General features: G+C 35.4%; 2 long non-coding RNA genes across 3 annotated transcripts; one reads left to right on the forward strand and one right to left on the reverse strand.

Annotated features, from left to right (window-relative positions):
• Positions 1-58: 58 nt before the first annotated feature.
• On the forward strand, positions 59-3,006 carry LOC122079235. The gene is made up of 3 exons (XR_006140372.1): positions 59-482; positions 1,592-1,681; positions 2,362-3,006. It is a non-coding gene; the product is annotated as an uncharacterized LOC122079235 (long non-coding RNA).
• A 3,270-nt stretch (positions 3,007-6,276) lies between these two features.
• LOC122080264 lies at positions 6,277-10,732 on the reverse strand. 2 transcript variants are annotated; one of them, XR_006140656.1, is made up of 5 exons: positions 10,402-10,732; positions 8,901-8,951; positions 8,648-8,687; positions 8,392-8,461; positions 6,277-6,502 (listed from the first exon to the last, which is right to left on the reverse strand). It is a non-coding gene; the product is annotated as an uncharacterized LOC122080264 (long non-coding RNA). The 2 variants fall into 2 exon arrangements; XR_006140655.1 differs by lacking the exons at positions 8,648-8,687; positions 8,901-8,951.
• Between the last annotated feature and the right edge of the window lie 16,198 nt (positions 10,733-26,930).

Consider the following 26,930-nt stretch of genomic DNA (forward strand, 5'->3'; position numbering starts at 1 on the left):
TTATAGTGGTTCAAAACGGTCCTTCTCAGCGAGGTATAGCGTATCTTGAAATTAGGTATTTTTTCTGGTAAGGTATAGCGTATCTTGAAAGAAAAGAAAAGCAAGAACCCTGATTGAAAAGCAAGAACCCTGATTTTCTTCTCCCCACCTGCGAATCTCAACTTAGCATTTCTTCTGATTTCCTCTTATATGGAAGCCCTTGAATCCTTGGAAGAAAAGAAAAGCAAGAACCCCGAGTTTCTTCTCCCACACGAGTCCCTATCCCCTCCTTACAGGCGGTGATAGAAAGCTTGTTTTTTGAAGCAATTGAAAACCCCATTTGGTCGAGATTCCTGAGGTGCAGAACGTTAAAACTTAGGGCATGCCCTAACCCCCTTTGTTAATGGTCAGGTTGGCTCTGTAGTCGTTCGTCCACCCATTTGGTAAAGGCGTTCATCCATGGAAGCTCCGGCAGCTATTCACCCTCACCTTCGTAAACACAGGTATGATTTGCCTCCCCCCCCTCTCTCTCTCTCTCTCTCTCTCTCCGCCTTTGCCTTCTCCAACTGAAGCTTTGTGGATTTTGGTTCCATATTATTTCATATGATTCTTCAATATTTGAGTAATTTCTGAAAACAATATAATTACTGTAACTCTATATTTCCGCTTTAAGCATCTCTGGTTCCTTGTTAGTTTGGGTACCGGAGGTATGCATTTTCAGATCTATTGTTTGTTTTATTAAAATTTGATACCTAAGATCAATTTGATAGTTACTCTACCATCCCCAGACCCATTTTCAGACTCCCACGTTTGCATAAGTTTGTAAATCTTCCTTGTAATTTTGTTAATTAAAGATCGATATAGGCACACTTCTCTCTGTGTTTCACAATTGATTCTTTTTTTGGTTTAATTAATTTGATTTAATTAAAGGTCTACAATGCAAACAAGGTCCACCAAGTTTAAGGTTGATGTGGGCATCCGAATCCCCTTATGAAAAACCAATGCACTATTTCCCCTCCTTCAAGGAAAAAAAAATGTACAGCAGATTATGGTTTTCCAGGGTGAACTGTTAACATCAACTGAGTTCTGTTCTCCTTCATTAAGGTCAATATATCATGTTCAGTTATCAAGCCATGAATATTAGTGATACCCTTTTGGCAATTTTGATGGGCTATCATTTCATAGAGCATTGGGATGAGGGCAATCAAATCCATCTTGTGGATAAATGGTTTTGATAATCTCCTTTAATGGTGGCCATATGATCATGGCATGGTAAGTGTCATAATAAGATGAAAAATATCAGCAGAACATGTTATAATACTTGATAAGCTTGTCTTCTTGCTCAATTTATGTCTATGCACTGGTATTATACTTGTTGTGCTTGTATGATGTCACAAAACAAGTGGCTGCTAGATCCTCTCAAAGTTTTATTGTGAGTGGATCATACGGTTCCTGTCTAATCTGTGATTGAAAGCTTTACTAAGGGCGGAATGGAATTAATTGTGATGGAATTGTATTCCATACGCCTTATATGAGTTCATTAAGTACTAACAAGTAGCAGATGGGTGCTTTTTCTTGATAGTGTGAGCCTAAAATCTTTGTTCTTTGATAGGCTGGACAAACATGATGAAGAGTGATGTAATGATGATAGGCAGAATTGATTTCATCGTTGTTTCAACTATCCAACAGTAATGAGATGTCAGTAAATTTTTTGCAACAGATCTTTTTGTAGTTTGATTTCATGGTTCTTAGTTTGATTTTATGATTCTTACACCGCTAGGACTGTTAATCTCAACTGAGCTTGACTGTTAGTTTCACACTTTTATAGAGTAAATTTTCTTGCACCCAATTTGAAGAAAATTTTCTGGGAAATTTGAATAGTAGTTCAACTTAATATGTAGGTGCAGGATGAAGAGTAAGCTTCATTCTCAAGAGAAATGAAATGGTTCATCTCTTACCTCTTGCAGGTGAAAATTTAGGTGGTCACGTTTAGAACTCAAGCTATGGCATATAATCAACTTAACTGCATGGATTTGATTTATGTTGACTGCTAGCATTTGAATGTAGACTACAGATTTACCTTCTTACAAAACTTGAGTAAAGCATGCCCTGGATAAAATTATGACAGCAAGGAACATATGCAAGATGGATTCGTTAGGATCATGTAGTTTTAAACATAGATTAATAATGTAGGTCTACGGATATAGGTAGTGAATATTAGGCTTACCTTGATTTGGCTCCTACTAATACATGTGCTTGAATTATACCGGGTATTGATGCCTAGGGTAAATTATTTTCAGAACTTGTATTTGGCAAGTTGCATTATTCATCTTAGATTTACTGCTGAAGCAACTGTATTTAATTATTTGTGTCATTTTGCAGTGGTAGACATCATCTTTCTTGACTCCCCAGTTGGTGTTGGCTTTTCCTACTTAAACTACTCCGAGGATGTTCTGAACAATGCAGATAAATGAACTGGTATAACTTGAGAATCTTTGATGTGAATTAGGGAAAAAACAATTAATCTTGGAGTATATATGGTATGGAGCTTCTTCTTGGAGAATTAAAGACTGGTCATTGTACATTGGAACTGAATAAACAATAAACTACTATATTGTATTTGTAATGCATGTGGGAAATGCTTTGACCAATGATTTCACTGACCATATGGAAGTTTTCCAGTTTATGTGGTCTAGGGGTTTGATTTATTGGTAACCTACAAGCTTATGAACCTCTTTTGTTACTTCGAATAGTTTATTCACACCTCAAGCCCGTGTACTAAGGATTTTGATATTAAAAGTGAAGAACTTGGAAACATCTTACTGATCATGCAAGGAGTGCCATGGGTTGAGCTTCTACAAATATCTTAATAACATCACATGGTTTTTACTTTTGATTAACTTGACTGTAGTGGTGAAATTCTACTATAATAACATCACTTGATTTGTGTCTTCTTGCAGTTTTCTGAAATTCTACTCACTCCAAGATGAAGTAAAATTATGTAGAATAAGTTAAAATGGCATTCTTGTCGTCTTATTGCATATTTACTTGACAACTCTACTTCATGGGTCTTTAGCTCAATTGGTAGAGCACTTGGAACATGCACATGTCTGGAGCATGTTTCAAGAGGATGGTGGTTCGAATCCACTAAGACTCTTTTGGTTTAACTATTCATAGCAAAGTTAGTTAAGGCAATCATGTAGAAGTCATGGTCGTTGCAGTAAAGAATTTTCAAAGAATACTTAAGAGGAGCTATTAGATATGTGTTTTTCTTGCTAGTGAATGTTTAGAACTTGCCACTTGGCCTATGAATGAGTATCTTATTTCAATGAGATTTGCATGGTATTAATATTCTTGCCCTTTATTCGAGCATTTTCTACTTTATTACTAGTTGGATACATTGTTTCAACTATTGTATCGGTTGCATAGGATCGGTATCGGTAAAGACTGATGGATCGGTTGCCCGAATTGTCTTAGGGGTAAAATAGTAAAATTATACTTTTTTCGAAAAAGCAAGGGCAAAAGTGGCTGATACGTAGTGATTGACTTTTTTCAATTTTGTGAAAATCTACTCACTCAAAGAAGTGAAATTCTGTATAAAAAGTAAGAAATGGAATTCTTGTAGTCTTATTGCATCTTTACTTGACAACTCTACTTTCTGGGACTCTAGCTCAATTGATAGAGCACTTGGAACATGAGCATGTCTCAATTATGTTCTAAGGGGATGGTGGTTCGAATCCACCAAGACTCTTTTGGTTCAACTATTCACAGCAAAGTTAGTTAAGGCAATCATGTAGAAGTAGGTGTCGTTATGGTAAATAATTTTTAAATAATACTTTAGAGGAACTATTAGAGATGTGTTTTTCTTATTAGTGAATGTTTAGAACTTGCCACTTGTCCTGTGAAGCTGGAATGCAGGGTATAAGGGTATGGGGTATAGGGCATAATGTAAGTATAGGGTAAGAAGGCATAAGTGTATAAGGGTATGGCGTATGGGGTATAAGTGTATAAGGGTATAGGGTATAGGGTAGCAGAAGGGAGCTTGACTGCAAGACCCACTCGTTAAGCCGGGACAAAAGTTGGCCTTAGTGATCCGATGGTGCCAAGTGGAAGGGCCATCGCTCAACACTATAGGGATAACAAGCTGATCTTCCCCAAGAGCTCATATTGACAGGAAGGCACCTCGATGTCAGCCCTTTGCCACCTAGGGCTGTAGTTGTTGGTGTATGATGTCCTGTGTTCTGTCTCAATTTTTGCTACATATTTGTAGTGAGATTCTCTTCCTCTGTAAGCAATCAGAGAGAGGTGTGAGAACAACCATTGAAATTTTCTATAGTAGTGTGTTCCAAGGGTTAGGGTATAGGGTATATGGTATGTGTTATGGGATATTATGTATAGGGAGTTCGATAGAAGGAAACAATTAGAAGATAAAAAATAAGAGGTTATAGAAAAAGTTGGGAGTTTTTTGGTATTGTTATGTTAAGAGAGCTTAGTGAGTATTTAAGAGACAAATTATGTTTTTGCAAATTCAATCATAGCTAGTAGTAGCTGAAAGCAAACTTGTAGAAGCGTAAAAGCAATATGATCTGAAGTTGGAAAGTAAACAATTAGAGCCATCAAAGCATTTGAAGGAAATATCAGAGAGGAATGATCAGTTTTTATTTTTTTCCTATTCAGATTACATCATTGCATGAGTTCCCAAATTTGTCTTTTGAGCTATCCACTTGAAAGCTAGAATGTAGTTTGGCCTTTTATTACTTCGATACAGTGACTTGCCTAAAGCAGCCAAGTAATAAAAAGGCCATAACTATATCAACCTGGGTTGTAGAAAAGCCACAATTACATCGACCTAAGTACTAAAAAAGCCACAAATATATCACAGTGAATCAGATTCTCTTATTTTTTCCTTTCCTTTTAATATGTGTCAATTATGGTCTTCTCTCCATCTGATCATGTCAATTTTATTTCCTTTCAGTTATAAAAGATAAAACAGAGAACAGAGCTTTCCTCAATGCAAATCCTAGCAATTAGCTGTAAGAACTGTTAGGTCAATTATATCAAATATTAACAATTAAATCCCTCAAGGAAAGCAATTTTAACACAGATTGTGCTGTATACCTTTATCAGCATACCTGAAGTTAGGATGTTGCTCAATATGGAAGCAGGAACCTAGTGATTCCCAAACGTGATTTTTCCAGCGCTAATTAATTTTCTATTCCTTTATTTTCAATTCCCTGCTGCGCCACCATCTTCAAGTACCACTTTGGGCAGCTAAGGCCACGATTCGTACACTTTCTGATTTTCTGAGTCATTCTTTTGAGAAGCACTTCTGTCATTCAAGTGATTCTTATAACTAATTCATACTCACCGACACCTAAATAATTGATTAATTACGACACATAGTCAGTTGCAAGGCTGCTTGTCATTATGTGAAATGCCAATGTCATGCACAAAAATCAAAGGATCAGGGCACTTGAAAGTAATGGGAGGTTTTTTTTTCAATAAGTCTCAATGGAGGAGATGCCCTTACGGACATTCTTGGGAAGGCCAAATGGGTTTAGGGAAACCTATAAAGATTCCCGGATTGCTTGACTACAAGTAGATTGTATTCACACAGTTGACATCCAATTATGAAAGGTCACTTCCTGATGTAAGTATCTAGTGTCTCAGAAATGAGAATATTTTCTTAAAACGTGGTGTACCATCTCCTTGAACACTACTCATTAACCTAAGAAGTATGAGAACTAAATCTGTAGGAGGTTCCAAAAATTGGGTTAAGTAAGAATTAGGAAAGAAAGGTAGGAGCATTCTGTGACTAACTCCTGAAGCTATTGCTCATTCCATTTGGTAAGAAAGGAACAAGAGGATTTTTAGAACTTTTCAAAACCAGCTTACAGGATTGCACATCAAGCTATCAAGCTGATCATATTTTGGAATAGAATTTTAATATTCTATCACTTGCACCTGAAGCTACTTCTGATTCCATTGGGAATAAAGGAATAGGAGGAATTTTGAAACTTTTCACAACCAGCTTACAAGGTTGCACATAAAGCTTAGAACTGATTGTATTTTGGGCATCACAATGTAAAGAATTCAAGGAACATAAAACACATGCGATTGCGAAGGGATTCCATGATTCCATGAATTACGTATCACTAGCATTCGCTATCTAGATTAAAAATGGCAAGTATGAAAAGTATGTCATCTTGATTTTTAGTTCCGTAAACCAAGAAAGAAAATGAACTTATTACTAGAGAGAGAGAGAGAGAGAGAGAGAGAACATATGGTTCCTAGACATTTCAAACAAAACAATTAATGATTGTGGTCAGAGTAGTCTTTGGACATATCATACATCTGTGACATTAAAGGTTGTACCTTGCAAATGTTCAACATCATCATATATGGATGCACCAAAATTAGTACAAATATTGGACAAAGAGTCCTATTTTTATCTATTGTTTCTTTGCTACAAGCACCTCCTGAAATCTTCCAGATGAAACTATGAATCCAAAATCACAATCATCTGGAAATAACAAAAAAGACATTAAATTGCACCAGAGTGAGAGTCAACCCATTAACAAAAAGCAAAACATGCAGAATATGGAACTTTGGATGGCAAGCAAGAATGTAGTAGTAACAGGATTTTGACCTGAAAGAATATTTTTGGATATCCTTACTGCATGTGATAGTAATTAATGTTGACAGGGGGCATTGTTTGGATCCCAGGAAGAGTATGACTTTTCTTGGTGCAAATCATAACTCTTCCTTTGAACCATTTTATCCAACAGGAAATCTAGGCCTTCAGACAACGCAAAGAAAAAGATAAAGGGGCTCCCCTAACATCCAAGAATCTCTCCAGACCACCAGAGGTCTTTACTTGTACATAATTGCTTTTAGGGAGAGGGTTCTCTGAGCAAGGAGCATAGGGAGCGCACCAACAAAGAGCTACAAAACTTTTTCGTACATTGGGGTCAGAGAGGTCATTTCATGTGAAGAAGAGGTAGATATAGAGAGAGGAGATGCTAGAGTATCCTCTGCAGTCAACTCAGAGAACCTTTTCCCTTACTTTTAACCATCTTCAGGTTGTACATCACTTGAGCACGTCCATTTTCTAACACCATCTACATGAACTATTCTAATCCTTGATGCCAACCACCCCCCCTTGATGCCAACCACCCCCCCACCCCCCCAAAAAAAAAAAAAAAAAATAGGTCCTCAAACAAGAGCAGGAATGGTGTTGAAAGCACATCATCTAGGTGACTCTGTAAAATCAATCAAACTGTTAAGCACAAATTTCTTCTGGTAAAATAGAATTTCGCCATTGCAGTCAAGTTGATCAAAACCATATGGTAGATGACATCCTCATATAAACTAGCCACATCACAAAATAAACAACTTAGCACCAAAAAATACAGCAAATGTTCTTACATTCAGCAACTCATCTTTATCACAACCCTGCAACACATGAAATATGTTTGCAACTCTTTTAGCTTGCAAACATATGTAGGTTTCTATGCAGATGAATATGATTTTTTCAAAAGAAAGCCTCAAAACTGAAATAAACATAATAAAATATCAGAATACTGGTCTCAATCTAAGTCAGCCCCTCCCTAATCAAATGGATCAGGTACCTCTATTATTCTCCTTTCCCCTGTTCAACTTCAGTCTCATATTTTTGTTCTTCGATTAGATATCCAAACATCCACTGCTGGTTACTTCACTTGTAAAGAGAAATAAAAATGATACCGTTTCTTCAACTATAGATTGGGAAAAGATACGGAGAAGTTTCCAAGCTCTAGGACCACTGCCTTCAGTTAATCCTCATTTTTTAACATTAGCAAATTCATTCATGCGGTCAAATAACCAATTCCTTATAGAACATTAAACAATGAGATTTGATAAAGAATATTATACCCCTAAAAAACAACATCCTTATTGTTGAATCCTACTACACTCTTCAAACGCAGGGCCAGACCACTCCCAAACAGAGACACCATCAATAACTTTTCCATTTTCTTTTATTAAAATCTTTAGCTCATTCATTGCAAGGCCTCTCAATACTATAGGCAAAATCAAATGTTAAAAAAAAAATCCAATAAAACACTTCAGTGCAGTGTACCAAACCAATAAATAGAAACCAACAATTTTCATCTTATTCATTACAAAATTGCAGCTGCTTTTAAATTATCAGCAAATGAAGTTGTCCACATGACAAATTGAAACCTAATTTTTTTAGAAAATATCAAATAGTAACACAATCGAGAGAATACTATCATGCTACTATGTGGGGAATTCACTAGACACACTTGATTGGTTTATTTCCACAAAATGAATACCTTAAAAAAATTAGAACAAAATTGATTCATATATCACCAAACAAAGGGAAAAATAAAAACAAGCATAAAACTTCACCTCCTGACAAGCCCCATTCTATCGTCTTACATTCTGAATTGCATTGTCCTTCGTCATCTTATTCGACAAACTGATCAAATAAGGAAACAATATGAGAAACCATCTTAAGAAAGAAACAGGTTATATCATTTGTAGCCACAAAATATGGCTATATGTCCAATTGAGCCACAAAACCTAACTGGAAAAAGAAAAATGTATCTCCAATATCTAGAAGGAACTAAAGAAAAGGAAAGTTTCAAATAATTCGCAATCTTACCAAACGGGTTTTTGGTTTCTCAATGAGATATCATAAAAAACTGAATAAACAAAACCCAAATTAGTTCCATCATATAAAACGCAATGGCTCCAAATTGAGTGCATTGAGATTCATGGGTTGTATAAGCAAAACCAGCCCAAAAAAATGAAGAGAAAGAAATTTGTTTCTGTGTGGTCAGTAAACGGAATGGCTAATTAAATCCTGAAAGCATAGAGGAAAACGGAATTGGTCGAGACAACGATATCCTCCTTACCTCCAATTTATCCCCACTCTCTATCCAGCTTTGCATTCATAGGCCCAAATGCTGCATGTACAAGTTGGCACTTTAATGGTCTTCCTTACATTAACTACAACACTATCCATTAGAGAGAGTAACCCATTAGTTTTAGCACCCCCAAGGCCAGTTCTATTAAATTTTGTGAATATGCATTCTTGATGGTTTGGATTGCCAAAAGTAGGAAACATTACTATTTCAACCAAATTATGAAATATCTTATGAAAATTTCATGTAACTTGCTTGCATCTTCATATGCATCAAGCAGTGGTCAGGCATTAGACACCATGTTGTTTAGAATATATTGTCCAAGCAACCTAAAAGAATAATTGAAGTCGGTTTCTTTCAAATTCAATATTGAAAGGGCTCCCTCATAAACCAGTAGATATGCCACTTCAATAAGAAGTTGAATAATGCAACTATTATTTTGAAATCTTATTATCTGGGGTGAGCTTGTGGCGCAATGGCTAAGTTGCACTATTGCAACATGTTCGTCATAAGTTCAAAACTTGGAAACAACCTATTTAGCGATTAATGGGATGATTGATAGAATCTTTTAGATTAAGGGAGGGGTCGGGGGAGTGATATTTCCTCTTTTTTTTTATTATTATTATTATTATTTTAACATACCATATGAACCCAAATAATGTGAAATGGAGGAAAAGGATTTATGACTGATCTTGTTTGGTTGATACAAGGTTATACATGAATAATCAACCAAGGCTATTAAAAGAGGAATACAGTCAGACAAGCTCCAGTTCATGCCGAGACTTGTGGATCTTTAAGAGAGAGATGCAATGGATAGAATTGTTTGGGTTGCCTCATCACAATACACTCATCCAGCCAAAAAAATTCTAAAATATACTTGTAATCTAGATATGTTCTTAAATAAGTACCTACTTTTCAAAATTAACCCGTCCCTTTCCAATAAGTTCCATAAAATGCAACCAAAGTATCTCTGATGAGTGATCATGAAATACCATACAATGGCAACCTTAAGCAATGAATCTTGAGCATAACAATATATTCTCTTCTCTTCTACAAGGCATGTAATGTGCAATACCGAGATAAGCATTTTGTAACCAGTCAAAAGAATCCAGAAATCCATTTAGCATATTGAAAGTTGAAACCAAAAACATCTCGAAATCATGTTTTGAAGACATCAGATTACAGGGTTTCTTCATCTTATGAACCACCAAATAAAACCTTCATGGTTTTAACAATTCCATCAAGGAAATGTTGTTCCATCTACTAAATTTTCATTTCAATTGAATGCAGCCACAAATTAATGTCCAGGCTTTCAGAGGATGAAGAACAAAATAGATTATTGACCGACCATATTCATAAAAGATTCGGAAATCAAACATGGAGATTCATAAAATAAAATAGTAGGCAATTGTATGAATTTTTTTTGCTAGAAGGCGACAGTGTGACCCACCATCGAAAAACCTAAGTTCACACTTGCCAGAGAGAATAATACCTTTCTCATGTTCTTGTTGATGAGAGCATCTGAACGATCGTTGCCTGTCGATGCCAGGAAAGAAAAATGGAAGGTAGAAGACGAATACGAACCTGTCGTGAAACCCCTCTCTGACCCTGCAATTTCTCTCTGTGCAACCTTCACTCTCCTTGCAATTTTCTATTTGTGAAACCCTCAGTTTCCCTTCTTGATCCTCTTCTTCTGCAAGCTTATTCATCTCTTAACCATTCTCTGGTCCCCTCTCTTCTTCTTTCTTGGTTCTTTGAGAGAAAACCCCTCCTAACGTACGACCACCTTTCCCCTTTGAGAGTTGACGTGGATATATGGTACAAATTTTGGGTAGCGTATTCGTAGAAGATTAACGTATGTCATATGAGGTCTCTGAAAACAAAAAGAACGATTGAGAGTAATTGATACCAATTCACGTTTCAGATTAGTCCAGATCATAGATTCCCTTATCTGGTCGGCAGACCAGATAAACTTTTGCCTAAAATAAATAAAAAAAGTTGACTACCGCGTAGGGATCTTCCATCGTCCAACGTTCAGTCCATGGTTCTTTTTCTATCAACACCTAACCTACGTACTCGACTCATGTTCCTCGGTCAATAAGCATATAAAAATAAATAAAAAAAACAAAAAAAGTTGAGTGGTAGGCATCTTCCATCGTCCAACGTCCACTGCCCTTGTAGTATGACTGACGCAAGTAAAAACGTCGTTAATGGCAGGTTCTTTTTCTGTCAACACCGAACCAAATCGTTCTCACTTGATGGCCACATGTATGCTTTTGGCTGTTGATAGTTTCTTATTAATCTTCTTTCATCCGTCGCTTCTCTTCTTCTTTTTCAATCATTGGATTCTGGCATTGGAGAAGTTGCAAACTTTGGTAAAAATGTTTGAATGCTGCATTTCTTTGGAAGAGTATGCCACTCTGTGTTCTAGGTAACTTATTCATCCAATTATTATTATGTGACATATTAATTGAGATCTTCGCTCCTAAAGTTTTTATATAAGATATTGTATCAAATCATTTCCGCCATTGCCTCCAAACTCAACCCAATAAACCGATTTAAAGACAAGAAAACCTAAAACCATATCAACCCACACCAAATCCATATAACTCCCTTGCTCTACAACTCAACCCTAACCCAGTCCCAGTCCTAGTCCTAACTTCTTTGTAATCCGTATAAATGAATTAATCACATCAGGCCCCCAACCCTAGCTCTCTACCCAAAAATTTGGCATTCGTGCTTGATGCAGGTCAGATCTGGACCACGAGACCAGTCCGCCTGTTGAGGATTAACCTATATATCTTGCTCTGTTTCTAACTAACCACATGCCTCTAACCAACTCTATAATAGATTGTAACTAACTCTCTCTCTTGTAACTCTAACTAACTATTCAGATTCTTTACATAAAAATACAAGCTCTTCTCACTCAACTTAAGTATTGGGAAAACTCCTAAACGTATTATTTCATGGAGCCTGATAGTCTAATGATTTCCTCAGCTTCTTCTTCTCAAACAATCTTCTCTACTACTGCAAATCTAAGTCATCCTATATCTGTTCGCTTAGATCAAAACAATTTTCTTCTATGGAAGTCTCAGCTTCTTCCAATTGTTCGTGGTCATGGATTAATGGGGTTTCTTGATGGACTATTGCTTCTCCTCAAGAGATCATTTCTTCTGCAGATCCAACTATAGCAGATCTTGTTCCAAATCCGGAGTTTGTTGCGTGGAATCAACAAGATCAACTTCTTCTTGGATAGATTATTTCTTCCTTCACCCTTAAGGGCAGGGGTTGGGAAGGAGGAAGTTGCAAAGGGAGGGAGATGCTAGGAGTGGAGAGAGGAAAGGGGAGCCACAGCCGGTGAGGAAGGGGAGAGGGAAAGGGAGGAAAATTACAAAAAGAGTTAATTGGTTTATTCACTACCTTTTAAGGGTAGTTTGGACATTTAATTTTTTCTCATGACTACATCATTAAACGGTAAATGATTAACCGACAGGAGTTAATTGTAATAAATTAAAAATTTTAAGGGGGGTACAAATAATTCTTCAAACTTTTAGAGTGTTAAATAATATGACCATAGTATAGGGGGTGTCCAAATAATTAACTATTTTTTTTAATTTACCCTTGACTCCTTGAGGATGGAGTATCTGATGGGATTCCTTTTACAGTGGAATTCCAAGAAATGAACTTACCCTGCACCTCATGTAAGGCACTTGTGAGGGGTAAATAAAACAATAGTGAATCGAATTCATTCACTCTTTATAGTGGTGGTGTGAAAGAAAACCCTATCGAATCACGTAAGCTTTTGACATGGAAACATGAAAATAGTAGTTGCACAAACCTGATCAATGCTCATGGTTCTTAACTAGCCCGTTAAAGGTTCACCAATGAAACCCGATCCTGACTCGAAAGTCTCTACTTAAGCCTCATCAACGTTGCTAAGAACTCAGCTTCAAGTAACAAACGTCTCAACCATTAACGGGTTCAAAGGCACTGTGTGTTAATTGCCGTCTCTAGTTCGAGTCTCCCCATGATCGATCTATTATACGTGTTAGGTGTGACTGCGTATAATCGGGGTTTATCCTTGAGCTTGAATCGTAAAGTTAAGTGTGACTGCGTATAATCGGGGTTTATCCTTGAGCTTGAATCGTAAAGCTGGACAAGTTCAATAGGTTCCTCGTTAGAGCCCCAACTCCCCCTCCCTCCCTCCCTCCCAAAAAAAAAAAAAAAAAACTCTACCTCGAGCTTTTGAAGGAGGCACTAGGACAACCAAATCCTATCCGACAATGAGCAAGAAGAGTTTAACCATTGTGACAACGAAATGTGGGATTCAAGGATCAAAATACTAAGTCATTGGATGAAGATGAGCTGATCCATGCATATCTAATTATTCTTCATATAATTCTATTTTTCATCACTTTTTGATATTACATCCACTTCCGAAAAACACTGAAATCCAGTCTCAGCAGAGAATTCCTCCTTCTTCAACTTTTTCTGGGGTGGAGACTCAGCAGTCAATTCCAAGTTCTGCAATTAAAAGAAAAATGAATTCTGTCAGAGATGGTAATACCTAACATTCTTCAGTTAAAGCTTTGGGTATATCCTTGTTAACTTTTATCTTAGCACAATCAAGAGGGCACTACTTGTTCTGATAAGGACTTGAAAATACAAGCATCTTCATGTCATGTAAAGGTACATTTGTAGTAGATTAATTAAACAGCTAAAGTTTTTTCTAACCTTCTTGATCATCACCTTTGGGGATTGTTCCTAATTTGAGGACTTAGATGAATTATGGGTTTTCCCTTTTTCAAATAATAAAACTTTCACCTCAGTGAGATTGATGGAGGGAGAATAAATGTTCTCACCCTACCAAGTATTAATACATGAATACAGATTTAATTGGGTCCAGAAAACCAAATTACCCGAAGTCAAGGGCATAATATTGTAGATGGGTTTTGATCACTTACTATTTTTACGTAGATGAAAAGTTCTTAATAAGTAGGAATTAGAATAAATATAATAGTGCAGTAACAATAAATGTTCGGTTTTTTTTTTTTTTTTTTTTTTTTTTTTTTTTTTGTCATTATATATCCTTCCCTAGAACAAAAGGAGCGGATCTTTGATCTTTGATTAGTATCCCTTTCCTTGGATTGAGATGCATACATCTTGAATCCTCTGTACAATTCATTGTGATGAGATAGATTGTTTCCATTTAGTCATATAGGTTACAAAGAATCGAAGGTAGAAGAAAGGATAGGAAAAATCATATTAGAAAAGTACTTTGTTGGGGTAACTATTTGAAGTAAGTTTCGTATCGTAAAATAACATAAAGAAATTTATGTGCTCCAAGGAAACATATGACTGAACTATTCAATTGATTAGGAAAAAAAAAAAACCCTAATATTTATAAAAATAAACATAGGTAATTAGGAAAAAAAAAAAAAAGAAGATCGTGAATGGAGGAAACAGCGAGGAAATATATATATAACAAAAATGGAAGCGACTCTTTGTGCAGGAGATCTCACAAGTGTTCTCTGTGTCTTTCTCTCCCCTCTCCCAAAATAAGCGTAGGCCATACCTTCAAATAGAGTTCTTTTTTCTAAAAGAAAAATAAAAAATAAAGAGTTACAAGCTGAGAAGAAGGTGATCATTAGACAAAGTTTTTTTATTAATCCATTAATCGTTGTTGTGGATTTAATAAGGCAAATCGGTTCAACAATAAGAGAGGACTGTGGTAGATTTCCTTGTGAAGAGAGAACTATCGCAGTTGATCTAACAAAGATTTTCCAAATTATTACAACCATGGCTTCATGGTAACTGCAATTAAAAATAACTAGTATTTCGATGATAAAAATAAATAAATTATGCACAAGAAATTTAAGAAACAAATGAACATACTTCAATCTTCATTATTATAGTGACCTCAGGATTTCCCTCAACCTCATTGTTACTTGCTTGAGTAAAAGACTGTCCTTTTAGCCCATCATTATCAGGTTTTGAGAGTGTAGGTTGGATAGACTTTACAGATTCACGGGCAATGGCCCTTATGTCTTCTAGGTCACGAGAATCTAATTGAATGATTGGAATGAGAATCCATTCAGGCCAAGAGGTGGAGAATGACATATCATATGTGACATCCATCAACATGGGTTTTGAAAGAGTGAATTCTTCTTTAGATGAATATTGATCCATAGGATACAAGGTTGTTGATAAGATTAATTGTATTGTTTATCAAAATTCGTCACACAGTCGATGGCCAAACTTAAACGGTTTATAATTAAGTTTAGGTTCAATAGTTTCGCACATGGCAATGAATCGGATACCTCTTTTAGATAATTTGAATTAAAATAAATATTTTTTTACTGACATAGTTACTATGACACTTCTAGATCTCGCAATGGCAGAAACCTCGTGCATTGGATACACCCTGTAGTTATTAGGGGTATATTTGAAAATTGAACTAAAACATTAAATCAGAATAATAAAATTTTTGTTTATATGATTTATTATATTAAATAAAAAAAAAATCTTTATATCAGTCAATTTTTGGTCTAACTTGTTTGGATCGATAGAAACCAATCAAATGGATAAAAAAAAAATCAAAAAAATCAAAAAAATCAAAAAAATCAAAAAAATCAAAAAAATCAAAAAAATCAAAGATCTTGCAATGGCCGGTGTCTCGTGGACTGGGTACCGTATAATTATTAGGGGTATCAATTTGGAAGTCGAACTAAAAAACGAAACCAGACTAAATTTTTTTATTTATATAATTTATTTTTTTGATTTAAAAGATATTTATATCAGTCGCAGGGATTTAGTTCTCGGTATCGGTAAGGATCGGTTATGGATCGACCAGGGATTGGAAAAAGTACATTTTTCTTGGATCGGTCCCTGTATCAGCCAGGATCGGTTTAAAAAAAAATATATGTTAAAAATTAAAAAAATTCAGTAAAATGTGAAAATCAAAATTAGAGGAAAAAAAGATACTCTCTCAACAGCCATTAGCACCTGTGAGAAAGCACCGATCCTCCGAACAAGATGTCTTGAAGCCCTAGATTTGTAATTGATCTCTGAAAAACTATTTTGATTGCTTGGAGAATTTCTTTCGAGGTACCCTCTCTCACTTATTAATGCCAACCGCCATTACCACCTATGAGGCTGTGAAAAAGCATCGATCCTTCGACTGGGATGTCTTGAAGCCCTGGATTTGCAATTGATCTCTGAAAAACTACTTTGATTGCTTGGAGAATTTCTTTGCGAGGTACCCAATTGATCAAGATGCATTATTTTGGCTTTACGGTTCCTTAAGGATTGATCATGGTTGATGGAGTATTTATTGGATATTTTAAGAAGGGGAGCACAACTTCATTGGCTGGAGGATTGGGTACAAGATTTCTACTGCTGTTGCTTGCGGATGTTGAGTCTGAAAGCATTTGAAAAGCGAAAGAATTTTTATTTCATCATGATTCTTGAGATAGGTTGTGCATTAACACTTATTTGTCATGGGGTGGCGGTACATCTAAAACTCCAAGATAATGCCTATTGGAATTGTTGCTACAATCAGAGCTAAAAAAAAAAAAAAGCCTGGCTTATTAATGGAATCTGTAATTATCATGTTGAGAACTGAAAAGGCTGAGGAGTGACATGGGAAATGGAAGTGCCACATTCAACAGTCTTCCCATCGCTCTCTGTTACATTGACCTTCGCCATGTAAAAATGGTGTTCATACTTGAGCGGGTATAGAAGAAAGCTTGGATTTTGGCGAATTTGATGCCCGATTTTGACTTTTGAATGCACAGATTGAACCCTCAAGTATGGTTCTAGCTTAAAAACCATGGCTCCCTTCAAGTTTTCTACAAATCTGAGGAGTGGAATAGGAGAAAAGGGCGCTGGAAATCCTGAATCTGCGTTTTTACCATGTTTTCACCCTTTTCTGGGTTTTAAAAATCATTTACACGGATTGTGTCGGATTGGCTGATCCTGATTGGCAACAGATCCACCAACCGATACCAATCCCCGTCTTAGGATCGGCTAAGTATCGGGATCGGTCTTCCATGATCAGTCGAGTTTTGGTCCAGCTTGGTTGGACCAATTGAAACCAGTCAAATGGATAAAAAAAAAACCAATAAAATCAATACTTTTTTAACTTCTTTGTCTGATACCATACTTGCAAGTTATAAGATTTGAGCTTCTTTTAGCCCATCATTATCAATTTTTGAGAGTTTGACTTGGATAGACTTTCCAAATTCACAAATAATGACCCATTACAAAAATCTACCATAAATTCATTCAGGGGAAGAGTTGGAGAGCGACATATGATACGTGACATCTACCAGCATCGGTTTTGAAAGAGTGAATTCTTCTTCTGATGAATATTAATCTATAGGATACGAGGCTATCGATGGGATTGTATTGTTTGTCAAAATTGGCACACAATCGATGGCCAAACTTAAGGGGTTGAGCAAGGAAGATTAATAGCTTCAATGGATGGAGCGTTCCAATTTGTCATCATAATTGATCTAGAATTAATATTAGGTTCATCTACTTTCACACTTGACATTGAATCAATACCTCTTTTGGCAGATTTGAATTGAAATAAAGAATTTTTCACTGATGTAATTACTATGATACTCCCCAGACCCTGTAGTGGTGAAGCTTTGTGCACTGGGTACACCCCATATATAGTTACTATATGTGTCAATATAGAAGTCAAACTAAAAATCAAACCAGATTGATCAATTTTTTATTTATTTATATGGTTTATTATTAATTTTAAAAAAATCTTTAATAGCAATTCACTTTTGGTCTAGCTTAATTGAACTAATTGAAATTGATCAAATAGATTTTAAAAAAAAAAAACCTAATAAAAATTTATAGTTTTGCTTATTTTATTTATTTGTTTATTTATTTATATAATGAACTATTATTGGATTATAATTATAAATTCAAAATATATGAACTTAATTTATGGTGCTAATTTAAGTATATATTTATTTATATTGGTTTTGATGTATTGATATATGATAAGGGATTGATGAGAAATCGTCAAGGGATTGAAAAGAGGTTGAGAAAGGATTGAAACTGTTGGGTATTTGTATTATAATTTCTTACAAAATACAAATTACAATACAAAGCTTTTGCAGTAGAAACTATGCTATTGTAGTGTTGATCCTTAGCTGAAATGAGATGAAAAAAAACTTGAAACAGATGTTGAATCACCACCACAACAACTGAAGAAACTTTGAACAAAATTGAGGTTAAGTCACACTAGTAGTGTTGCCTTTAAGGTAATTGATGCCATCTCCTGCTAAGAGTTGTTCTACACCTCTACCTCCATGATAAAACAACCTCCCACTAGAAGATGAGGTAGTTCTTCTAATCCCTTATAGAAGTAAAAAACTATAACACAGCAGGCCTCCTCTAATCTTACACAAGACTTAGAGGAAATGGAAGGAGCAGAAAAACTTGTATGGTTGCAATAAGTAGAAATTGACAGAATGTCAATGTGTGCATGTGTATCTCTACAAGGTATTTGGTTACGTTTATATAGACTCAAAACCAACCCTTACACCCTCTTGGATGGAATCCAAGAGTAACCTCCAACTAATAGCAAGTTAATTGGAGAATAATGTCATATGGTCATGAATTGTGAATTAATTTAATAAATTGAATTAATCACAATCAATTCCTTAGCCCAATTTCCCACTCATGGTAGTGATCATGAATGGACTTTAAGGCACCCATATAATGACATTGACCATTTACCTCCATTTGGCAATAACCTATGGCATAAATTAAGGATGAATTTCATTTAATTAATTCTCTTTGCCCACCTCTCCACTCATGGTAATGGCCATGAATGGACTTTAGGACTCCTATAGGGTGTTATTGACCATTTTCCACTACCTTGACCCTAAGGATCCCACACCATAACAAGACAATAAAAACAAATAAAAGAAAAACCTCATTTTAAAACTTAAATATAATAAAATAAATATAAAATCTAATAATTCGCCCACAAGTTTCAAACGACACGAATGACACATGTGTTGTGACTGTATTAGACATTATAGGACATATCGTTGTATGTGTCTTTCGGACTTGAACATTTACTAGGTCTAATGAGTCACGCTACATAGTATGGGTAGAGTCAGACTCCTTGAACCTTTTCTCATTAATGTAGCTGACCGACCTGTCAATCACATCCCATAAGTCGACTTTTTGAGCTGCCCATCATATAATCACTTTGGACTTTTGAACCGGCTATGTTCCTTATCTTGGACTTGTGAATGTTTAGAGAATTTATCTATAAGTTCTCACTGATAGCGGTCACACCCTAATTCACTTAGATTAGTTCCTGATGTGTATCACAATTGACACACCCCCACATTTCCTGGGATTAAACTAATTAAGAGATTTATCTCTCAACCTTTCTCCTTGTGGTGGTACTACTATCACCATATACTTCTTAGAATGAATACTTATATAAGCAGTAGTACTAAACTGGTTATCCCATGACTTCGTTTGTACCATTTGAACATAATTCAGACATTAAGCTTCTTCACATAGGTAGGGTGTCCATCATATGACCTAAGGATTAAGTATTAACCCCATTCTTGTAGATGCACTACACAAGTTCTTGACAGACATAGGCTTTTTGAACATGTCCTTTTGGTTACTTTCTGACTTCACATAATTGATAGCTATCATTCTTTCATCTATGTACTGTCTCACAAGATTGTGTATTAGACGTATGTGCTTCTTTTTATCATTGTATATCCGGTGCTTGGTTAGATGTATAGCCGCTTGATTATCACAATGTAGTGATATCGATGGCGTCGATTTTTGTCACAATGGAATATCCGTCATTAAGTTTATAAGTCATTCAACTTCCGTTCCTGCCTTTTCTAAGGCTATGAATTCAGCTTCCATGGTAGAGTCCTTCCCACAAGATTGCATTGTGGATTTCCATGAGATGGCACCGCTTGCTAGTGTAAATACATACCCACTAGTAGCTAAGGACTTGTTTGTATCCGATATCCAATTTGCATCACAGTACCCTTCCAACACCACTGGTTTATCACTATAATGTAAACTATAGTTTATAGCACCTTTTAGGTACGTCGACAACCTATCAACTGTGCTCCAATGCTCCTTACTTGGATTGTGAGTATGTTGATTCACCTTTCCTACCATAAGGGTAATACTAGGACATGTATAATTCATTAGATATGCGACTAAACTAATAATTTGAGCATACCTTTTTTGATTCATCGGTTCACCCAAGTTTCTTTTCAAATGACATCTCATATCAAATGGTGTTTGAACCACTGAAACTTTATGGTACCTATACTTTTTAAGTAAGTTTTCTATATAATGGGCTTGGGATAGTGAAATATTATTTTTTTACTTGATGATCTTAATCCCAAGGATCATATCAACATCTCCTAAGCCGTTAGTATCAAAACTAAACATCAAAAGTTTCTTAGCTTGATTCACTATTTCTAAGTTTGTTCCCATTATCAGCATATCATTTACATATAACACTATGAATACGTTCTTACCACCATGAAACCTGTTATATAAGCACCTTTTAGCGTCGTTCACAACAAAACCATTTGAAATTAAAACTTTGTCTAATTTCTCATGTCATTTCTTTGGTGCCTGCTTTAATCCATATAAATATTTCTGAAGCTTACAAACATTTTGCTCTTATCCATTTACAACACAACCTTCTGGTTATGTTTTGTAAATTTCCTCCTCTAAATCTCCATTTAGAAATATCGTTTTTACATCAATTTGATGGATGATCAGATTATGTATTGACGTCATTGCTAATATAACCCTTACTGTGGCAATTCTAGAAACTGAGGCAAATGTGTTAAAGTAATCAATGTTAGATTTTTGCCTAAACTCCTTGACTACAAGTCTGGCCTTGAAACGATCAAGTGACCCATCACTTTTTAGTTTCTTTCGAAATAAGCACTTGGTTTTCAAAGTTTTGGAACCAATTGGTAAATTTACCAATTCTCAAGTATGATTCTCCAAGATTGAATCTAGTTCACTCTTGATTGCTTATTTCCAAAAGACGGCATCTGATGATGTAATAGAGGCAACTATTGCTATGTCAAGATTCCCTCTCCCGTCTTTTTCTTTTGGGGTGGAATGGGGTGACACCACATTTTCTTACCCACCAAAGGGTTAGGTGATGATGAATCAGTAATCCTTCTGAAACATGGATTGATCATTTAGTTATAATCAAGTTCTCTTCTTTGAGAAAGGTACAATGACTGCCTCGCCACTATGAAAAAATAAGATTCCACCGCTATTGATGTTTCCACATACACTCTCATTGGTCTTTATAGCATTAGTACAAGGGCCACGTTTCCTTTTAGGAACCCTCTCTGTTTAATTTATGATATTATTCAAAATTGTAGAGAAATATATTTTCTTTCTAACATAATTTTTCGGAATTTTAATGTTTAGTCTTGTATTTTTGCCGAATCCTTTCTTCCTGTTAGTTTGTGTTATGTTTGAGTATTTCATTATGGATTCTCGCCTTGCAGACCATGTTTCTATGACTTCCATATTTTTACTTGCAAAGTATCTTCTGCAAAATTGTAGATCTAGGTCTCTTCTCACTAGTCTGATTTGTCGAATTTTTATATTCTAGTTTTTATTTCTACCAGACGTTTGCCCTTTGACAGTAAGTTTTCTGGCAGATTTTTTATCGACTTTTCATTGATGATTTTAATTGCTTTCGATTTGTTTTCAATTATTTTCTATTGATTTTTCAGTTGATTTTTCTCTATTTTAATGAGTTTTGAAGCGTTTTAATGTATTTGACCTGTAAGTTTAGGTTTAAGGCCCTTCCCTTCAATTTTTTCATGATTTTTTTACTTTCCTAGGTTAGTTTCGGTTAATGGCATTTTGGTCATTTTAATTGTGCACGAATTTCCTGTATTTTATTTGGTATATTTCATCATTTATTCTATGTAAAATCATGTTAGATTTATTTCACATAATCACATGATCCCCATCCCTACGTTCCATCTATACCATGTTGTCTATTAAGTAGGGGTAATTTGGTCATTTTGCTCATATTCTTCATGTGTTGTAGATCATGGATGTATGTTATAATTTGTATAATATAACATGATTTATATTATTTCTATTTTCATGATCCCAATGCCCATGTCCACATGTTGAGGTACCATTTCTTGCTTGATGATAGCGAGATAGGGGTCATCTCGTAATTTTCCATAAGATGAATGCTAAGGTTATATTTTGTCCTGATACTCTGTCGTTGAGCATGTTGCTTGAAATTCATATATACTAATCATGCAGAGAAACCAGTTGCGGGTATGTGGATTGGATCTTTTTTTCTTTGACTTTAGGCTTGTTTAATCATTTTTGTGTTCTTTTGGTTTTAGCTTAGCCTTCTGTTTCCTTTTGGATTTGTATTTTTTTCCTCTTTTCTCAACAAAGGATTTAAAAAAAAAAAAAAATACATTAGTATGATCAAACCTAACCTACCCATTCATAATGTAAAATTGCGTAGGGTTGAATCTGATTTTTACCTGGCAGATCGAGGTGCTTAACACCTTCCTCAGACCACAACCGAACACAAATTCTAATCATGGTTAACATTTTTTATGCTTCTGGATTGATACTGAGGGGGGGGGGTTAATCAGTGTCTCCAAAAACTTTTCGCAATATACCCTAACATGGATATTTTCAAGCAAGCTCTGATTGGCTTGCATTGAAAACTTTTACTAATCACATGTAAGACACAAGTACGTCCATCTCGCAACCACTATGTGGCCAGTTCTACTAGACAGTGTACAACCACTTTGCAAATCACGCACTTCAATATATAATAAAGAGTAAAGCATGCATAGTACACCAAATATACGTTGTTCAGCGAACTTGCCTACTCCAATGGGTAATAGCCTAACCAGGGTTTCATACTATACCCAATACTCAACTTTTTCAACCATTACAAGAGTCTAGGAACACCTTTCTCTATTTTAATTTGAGATGCAATTCAGACAAGGACAACAACCTCAAACCCTGGACAAATCCCAACTTGCTAGGTTTACAATTTTAAATTAATAAAAATTCAAATCCCATCACTCTAGATTTCGCAACATGAAACGACAACCTAAAACAAAAAATAGGGATTTGGAATTGCATATAACCACTCCTTGAGTAATACCGCGATCAATCTATTGTTTACAACCTCTAATATAGTGTGCATGCACTCCAATGTTCAACACAACTCTAGAGATTATCCTTCATAGTTTTTTGTGCACCTTGCTTTTTGAAAAGAAAATATTCGAGTTTTCTCTACATAGGGACATTCCTCTTGTTCTCTAAAGCACACAGCACTTTGTAGATTCGATTCGGACTTAAACGAGGGAGATATTCCTGTTTTACTGAAACACTGTCTAGTAGAGGCAAAACTATAAATTCTGGCAAGTATTCGAGAACTCCTTCAATTCGTCTTCAATTTTGGGTATTTTAAAATGTCCTCATTTCGGGTCGGTTTTAATATAAACCTAGACCAATAAGACCATCCAAAAATGAGTGAATGAAAAAATAAAATTAAGAAAAAAAAAATCCTCTTACATATAATACTCTGAGACCGAATTGATAGTAGACCAATAAGGATCGATACTATTTATCACAAAAAAATCTATTCTGACTTGATCGAGAGCTATCAGTTTCAGTTTCAATTTCAACTTAACTGACCGACTCCCATATCGGTCCAACCCAACCATTTGACACCCGTAAGGGATAATATCTCCAAGTTAAGATCTCTCTCAACATATTGGGCTCGTTAGCTCTTATATTCAAAATGTCTTTTACCTCCTATGTGCTCCTATTGGCTTGGCATAAGGGATTCTATGATAACATCTCAATTCCTTATCTAAAATTTTATAATCAGATTTAAAATGAATTATACCAATCAATATCTATTAATAGTGCTCTAGACACGCAAGGGGGTTGCTTGGTAACCTCAAAATTAAGAGATTATTCTTGGACCTAACTATCAAAATAAATAAATAAATAAATATTGCTCTACTGTCTAAACCTGGACAGGTGACCATACAAGAATATAATCCACTGATTTGGTCCAAAAACACGCCTATGACGAATCTGTTGTAATCAGGGCTTCAAGAACCAGCAGATGAGATTGAGAATCCCTCAATTCAGACTAAGTCTTTCAATTCTAATTCCTTTTTTTTTTTTTCTTTTTTTCTTTTTTTTTCTTTTTTTTTTAATCTGCTATCGTATTGAGCGTGGTTTTAGGTATTGGTATTGATATTGATAATGGTATTGGATCGACTGTATCAGTCGTATCATATTGATATTGGTATCAGCTGAAACAGATCCCAACATTTGACCGATCTGAGATCAGGTATCGTTTTTATTATTATTATTCTAAAAAATAAAGAGGAAGTGTACAGGGTGTGGCAGAATTTATACAACATATTGACATTACCTACCAAGTATTTCCTATTCATTGACTCTTTTGCAATATTTCTAATCCCAAAAACTAGACCATCTTAGTTCTTAAACAAAAAGTTGGATTTGCCAAAAAGGATCCAAGGCCAATGTTGCTTGTTAGTTCCATAAACAATTGTGTTAATTCTTCAACATTGCTCCAAATTTAGTCCACCACCCATCTCTTTTCCCATGCTTTCGTCAACCCCTGAAGTAGTCCCCTCGCTATTGTCTCACCATTTTTTCCTGTTATCAGATAATTAGCTTGAAGTAAGATATATTTTTCTTTATGAATAATGGTGTATGCCCATCCTGAAATATATTAGGCAGATCTCATAACTCTGTGATTACAAGAATCTTTTTGTGAGAGAAAGGAATGAGAAAAGATGTACCAGATTGGTGGTAAAGGTTAATTATATGAGATGCAGTAACATTTTCAACATACCTATTACTAATCTAGAACTCTACCTATTTAAAGGTAGTATGTGGATTTGGTTTTTCATGTGAAAAGATGACCTAGTTTCTATGTTTCCATGTGAAATAGCAAGTGACTATAAAGGAGATCAGGACAAAACTGAGTTTATTTCTAGGTATATTATTAGAGTTAAAGAAATATATAACCAAATTATTCAAAGAGGAAAATGGAAGAAAATTAGGTTTAAAAACCAAAGGGTTAGCAGCCCAAACTCTTCTTGAAAACTGGCAATCAAGGAGAAAATACCATAATGTTTCTTGATGAATGCGGAAGAACTTACAGGTAGGGTCAATGTCCACCCACATATGCAGAATATCTTTAGTGGGGATTCCTCGTTGGTAATTCTCCAAAGGAAGATTTTAAACTTGGGGTGGAAATTGAGTTTCCAAAAATAGTGGCGCTATTGTGAGCAAGGTGAAGAGCAAGAACACCTGTGTAAGTATTCATTAGAGTTTGTCAATGAAAATGTCTTGAGAAATTTGGTAGTTATGTTAGTTGTGAGAGACCCATCCTTAGAAAGATGGCACCACCACGATCAGGTTCAAGGGATATAAGGATTTGAATAATAGAATTAGCAAATGGCAAAAGCGATAAGGAATATAAAAAACCAACGTTCCACTGCCTATCTATAATGAAATCACTAACTTTGTTAAGTAGAGGGGGGTTAGTAACACACAACGAAATATCTAAGAAAGAGGATCGATTATTAAGAATCCAAGAATCAATCCAAAAGTGAGTGTTAGTACTATTGCCAATCTTCAGGTAAAGCATTTGTTTTAAAACAAGTAAGATGCTTACGATGCTATTCCAATAGAATGAACCATGCATATCCAGTTTTTTTTTTTTTTAATCAAAAACTGACCTATTGTGAAAATATTTGGAATTCAGAATCTGGGCCCACAAACTTTGTTCATTGGTGAGAAGTCTACACCCAAGCTTGAACAAGAGTGCTTTATTTTTGAGTTTCAGAGTCACTAATTCCACGAGCTCCCTTGGATTTTGGCAAAGCAAACCTTATACCAGTCAATAAGATGAAGCTTTTTTCAATTGCCATTACCGTCATTCCAGAAATGGAGGAAGATGGAATCTAATTTCCTCCAAATTTTCTTGGGAAAATCAAAGCACGACATTAAATATGAAGGAATAGAGGAAAGAGCTGACTGAACCAAAACAATCCTCCCAACAAAGGATTAAAGATTGGCCTTCCACAAACCCAATTTCTTATTTTCTCCATGGATCACAGAATTGAAAGACCGGGTTTTGCTTTACAATGAAAAAGACCAATCCCTAAGTAAGAGGCATCAGTCTTCATCTCATTGATTCCCAAGGTCCGGTAAAGTTGTGTCCACATGTCGTTAGAAACATTAGAGCTAATGGCCAAATCACTTTTATCAAAATTGATGATAAGACCAGATAAGTCAGGGAACATATTAAGGATGCATTTAATAGTGGAAATATCTTCAAGAGAGGCTCGACAAAATGTGAAAGTGTCAACAGAAAACAGATATGGGTAAGTTCAAGAGCATGCCTTGACACTTTAATACCATTGAACTGATTAAGATCTCCATAAGTGGCCAACAGTCTAGAAAAGGCCTTTCATGGCTACAATAAATAAGAATGCACTAAAAGGGCATCCTCAGCAGATGTCCCGAGAAACGGTAAAATGCTCTAAAGCATAGCCATTCAATTTGATAGAAAAAGAGGAAGAACTAATCAGTTGATTGATCGATCCATCCCACTTCTCACCAAACCCCATGAATTTAAAAATCTCTCTCTAAGATAACCCCATTCTAATTTATCTTAAGCCTCTGCCATATCTAGTTGATACAACATACCTAGATTTACCTTTTTTTCAGAGGGTCAAAAATCTCTGGTGTTTGGTTCGGTAAATCAAATGGTGTATGTATCGGATATGAATGTCAATCTTTTAATAGACATTCTTCTGAATTATATTTCTTTCTGAAAAATCGTTTGGTTGCCTTGAGGCTAGTACATGCTTCTCGCGGGTTGAGATATTGGCTTCCATAGAGAACTTCTTT

The sequence above is a fragment of the Macadamia integrifolia genome, chromosome 5, assembly GCF_013358625.1.
Source record: "Macadamia integrifolia cultivar HAES 741 chromosome 5, SCU_Mint_v3, whole genome shotgun sequence".
NCBI classification, from domain to species: domain Eukaryota; kingdom Viridiplantae; phylum Streptophyta; class Magnoliopsida; order Proteales; family Proteaceae; genus Macadamia; species Macadamia integrifolia.